We start from the raw sequence: 5,210 nt of genomic DNA on the forward strand, positions 1-5,210 counted from the left end.
CAATCTAGGACCTATTTTATTAGTTTGCTAGTGACCTAACTGTGCAACTAATTTCTACTTAGAAGCTTGTCCTTCATTTTCCTCATAAAAAATGCTGTTATGTACGCTATATACTTGCCCCATTTCTTTTTATAAGGCGCATTTTGATATTCAAAATTAATAAGTTTTACCAACAAATAGCCCAAGAGTTTGTAGGTTGGAAGATGGAAATTTAATTAAAATAGGATTTGTAATTGAAAGTCCTTTCATATGGTGTTTTTTTTTTCCATAATCAGCTATATGACATGTAAGACATATTAGCGGTCAAAATATATCACTGGAGACTGCATGGTGTGTTATATTTTGAAATAATGGTATTGTTCCGAAGGATTTGTTTTTGGTATCTCCTGTTTTAGTCTGTTCCTTTTGGGTTTTAACTCTAGCATACCCCAACTTGCTTGGGACACAAGCTTTGATATTGATGTTGACCTCCTGTTGATAGCCTAATTAATTTGCCCAGTTTCCAGAAACTGAGTCGAAGTTGCTAGTTTCCAACCCTTATGGGGTTCCTTGAGTGTTGGAATCACACAATTAGGCAACCTTTTGCCTTGATTACTGTCATTTTCCAAAATGAACTTTCTTTTTCTGTGAAGAAACTTTTTTTGGAAACAATGGGATTTCATGATAAAAACAGGGAATTTATGGCAAATGCCAAAGAAGAAATTCATGGGGTTTATAGAAGTATTCCTCTTATACACTGTAAGGTGGGCTTGTAAGTTGTCAATCGTAACATAGTTATTCTTAATTGTCTTTCTCATAGTGGAAAGCAATTTTACTAAAGCCCAACTTTATAACGTCCTGTATGTTGTTAACCTAAAGAAAACCCTAGAAAAACATGTAACAAAGAAAGAGAATTGCCACAACTCATTTGGGTCTATAAATTTTGGAATTAATTAATTTTCTAAACACAAATAAGCATGTGGCTTGAATAACTTGTGCCAGTTGAGGCTTTTAATTAGATTAATTAAAAAAGCTAAAAGTAGTGTGGTCATTAAACTAAAAAGTTACTGTACTATTGTAATTAAGGCATTACATGTTGATCGATATGGTTTCATGCCTCCAACAACATCTGTAATGCCAGCAAATTTAGAAGCCAAAACTGACCATAGTAGGATAGGTTGACAAAGTCTGACTGAAGCATCACAAACATTATAAGTTCATAATGAATTTTGTACATTCTTTTATTTTAGAAACAGGAAACAAGTTCCATCCTCTGCACAACATTTATTACACACAGCCTCTAATAGATATATAGCTAATAATTTTTACTTTGTTCTTCTTAAGAATAGGGACAATCCCACTGAAATATCTACAATAAATAAATGTGCAAAGGAACCATATTTATCCTTCACTTGAAAGACGTAACTTAGTGCCTGACAAAACTATAATGGAGGTGAAAAAAGAAGAAAATCCTAGACACATTGCTACACTTTTGGGGCGCCCAGGGACCAAAGGATGACCTCCAGTAGTGACCAAAGCAATAAGTTGTTACCATTAGTGCTCATGGTCGGCAACATTCTATTGTTTTCCAACAACTTTGCCTTCGGCCTTTTGAATTTTTTTTCTGTCTTCTTGCTGAGCTAAGTGGAGATCATTGTGCCTCCTAGTGGACTTTGTTGCCCTCGTGAGAAATTAAAAATACTGAAGGGAAAAAGGTTAAGGAGATTAAAAAAGCTGAAACTGCAGTTGACTTGAGCGGAAATGCAATGATGTTACTTAGCAAACCACAGGTGAGGGAAAGAAGCCCACAATTTGGGTTCATCTCTATCCTGTTATGGCACTAGTGACAACAAATGCATCTTTTTAAGCCTGGATTGAGGACTTCATTTGTACGTCCTTCCGCTAATTATTACAGGCATACAAGGTGTTGTATGAATAGCTAACTACCTGCTTAGTTGGTTTTTGACCCAACTGTAGCTTTGTGTGTATGAACATTAGCATTATCGCAGTCAGTTTGGGAGCCGACTTTATAATTGATTTTTCAAGTTGGTTCTAGCCAGTGGCGGAGCTAGGATCAATGCTTTGGGGGGGGGGGGGGGGGGTTGCGGCAATTTGCCTAGTGAAAACTAACGTGTACAGATATGCTAGAGCAATTAGTGAAAAATTGCAAATCATATGAACTGTGAAATAGGCCAAGATGCTTGAGGTCAGTTGTTCTTGTTTGTTCCTCCCCAATTGTCAATTTGACCAAGGCTAATGCGTGTGCTACTTGTTCAAATTTTATTGGTTCTAAGTGCCCTAGTTCATATTTGCATCGGAAAATATAATGACATCAGGTTTTGATGCATCAAATTTGCATCCATCAGACCGAAACACCCTTCCCTTTGTACAAAAATCTATTCCCCGGGAACTGTTTCATACTACTTTGGCAGTTGGGCGCGCTAGCAAAACCAAACTACACAAGAACAGGATGCACAAAAATTTCATGGGGCCAATCGATCAGCCTCCAATTGCTCGCTAAATCTTTGCGGCCATGCCCGGGGGGGGGGGGGCACCTTGGCTCAGCCGTAGCTCCGCCAGTGGTTCTAGCCACAAATAGTGTATACAAATTGTTTCCAAAAAATATTTTGTTAGCACCAGAAACAAGTATTTTTGTTACACTTATATGATCCTAGGTGATCCTCCTCCAACCCTCACCATTTTGTGAATGAAATATACACAAGTGTTGCAAGCAGAGCTCGAACATAAACATCAGATTCACGCATATGCTTCATTTGTGAAATAATGAGATGTTTTCTTATTTGAACCTTGTTAGCTGATATTTTATATGAGTACTTATTATAAATGAGTTCAACTAAAAAGCTTGTCAACTACAAAGTTGTAAATCTCATCGTGAGCTATAATTGTCGGATAATTTTATCTGAATCCAACTTTATAGGAAAAACTTATATTATTTCCAAGTAAAGCTGCAAAATGTATCAAATCTATTATTAGTGACAGCTATTAGACTAGAATTGACTATACAAATAGGCCATTACCATAGTCAATTGGTGGCAGCTGACTTGAATTGCCATTTACAGAATCAATTCTTGTATTGGAATAATGGTGAAAATGTCTGTATTTGTACAATTGGTTTGTAATTACAAATTGAATGTACAAATGCATTTCCACTGTCAGTTTTGGAGCCTTGGACTGTAGCAATGGTTTTATTGCAACCAACTATATGTTCTGAATTTGACATGGCACTTAGGCAAAAATCCAATTGTGTTCTGTTCTTTGAACGGAGTGTACAAGCCAATTTTCTATTAGCATGGCCTCTTGTGTGCATGTATATATACATATTACCACAATAGTCAGCTAGTGTGGCAGAAGATTCCACGTTAAGTATTGCACACATTTTTTATTGGATGAGGAATAAAGAACTAGCTTTTAGGAAAATAAGAAATAGAAGGAGTCATAGCTCACTTCTTATAAGAACATGGGGTCAGTCATGTTTAAGGTTTCATCAAACATTTTGGTAGGCATATACCCCATAATGTTTAACATGTAACCAGTCTTATGATTATTAATGATTGGTGTGGCACCTTATCATTGGTCCTACATCTGTTAATATATGTTTTCCGATAAACTTTTTTTTTGGAAAGATATAGTGCGAATGATTTTGGACATCTCCAATTGGAGTTGTACAATAGCTTTCTCAAGGATTCAACTGTTGATGAATTTATAAATTATGAAAGATGCTAGGTCCACATTAACACATTGAGAAGGATCCAGAAATATAGAATGTTTTTTGGAGCTGAGGGCAGGTCTTTAATTATGATGTGCAAGATCATGGATATATAATACAGAAAATTGTTAATTTATATCTGAAGAATCATACAAATAGTTTGGTTTCCTGTCTGCTATTTGTTTGGAGAAGCTGCTGCATGTTTATCACTATACTCCTCGATTAAGTTATTTATCTGCATACAATTGTGGTGCAACCCGCCTAATAAGTAGTACTAACTATATACCCTACTCCAATCTGTTTCATGGGTTTTCCTGTCTTCTTTATTATGACAACATTACTGCTATCTTGTAAAACAGTTTTCAGCATGTTCATCAACTTTGAGGGAGAGTACAGGCTGGAAGCAACACGCAAGCATTTTCATATGTGGAGCAAAGAAAAACAGAGACAGGCACAAGCTATCTTAAACATGTAGTTAACCAAAGCAACAAGCTAAGGTGATGGAACTTAACATTGGCATATGCTTGTAGTGGGTTTGGTCTTGCGAATATTCCAAGGTGTGATTATGTCTTGAGACTACCATAAAAATATGCTTTTCAAGTGCTGGCTTCTGTTTCTTCTGGACATGAGCACGTCCATTTCTTTCTTTCCATCACATCAAGTGTAGTCTTGCTGTCCTTTCTAGATAACCTAAGCTAGCATACATCATGACAGGGAAGAAATTTGTTCATCACCATCGATTGATCCTTTAAGTTTTCCTTGCTGGCCACAGTGTTTCGGTGCCTTCTATGGTATTGTCATCTCACAAAGACTGGTATGCATCAGCCACCTAAGTGCAAGAAGCTTAACTTAATTACTATTTTTGTAAGAATTTCCCTTATATTCTGTTGTTTCTCTAAATATGATATGGTTCTACTGCAGAAAATAAAAAGGTCGGTTGACTACTATACTTGCCAACTATATAATCACAGGTTTACTGCATAAGGTTAATCTGAACTTGTGCCTACGGTAACTAAAATATGTTCATATTTCAGAGACATGCTACAGAACATGGTGATGATGAATTTGTTCCCAGCTTCCTTTTTTATTGTTTAACTTGTATCCCTTTAGGCTGCTTTTTAGGGCCTGTGGCTGTTTCCAATCGCACCAGCAGCATGGTTTTTCTGATAGAGTTTTCAGAAAGGTAGTCCAAGAATTGAGGTTTAAGTCCGTCCATGTCGTGCAATGACCAGACTGATCATCAATCACTCAAGAGATAAAATTGTAATGGGTTCATATATATGATCTATATGTTCATGTCATCTGACCACAAAAAATGGCTTTATCCAAGAAAAATGTGCATTTATGCCTTTTGGATCTGCAGTTGTTTTATATTCTTACCTACCTGATTTGGCATCCATGTTTGACTTCCTGTTTGCTAACTGTTTACAGTACACTGATTGATACAGTTGTTGCCACATTTACCACTTTGTAATGTCCAGAGAGCGGTGAAAGTTAAAAAGTT

Source organism: Setaria italica, chromosome VIII (genome assembly GCF_000263155.2).
Source record: "Setaria italica strain Yugu1 chromosome VIII, Setaria_italica_v2.0, whole genome shotgun sequence".
NCBI lineage: Eukaryota > Viridiplantae > Streptophyta > Magnoliopsida > Poales > Poaceae > Setaria > Setaria italica.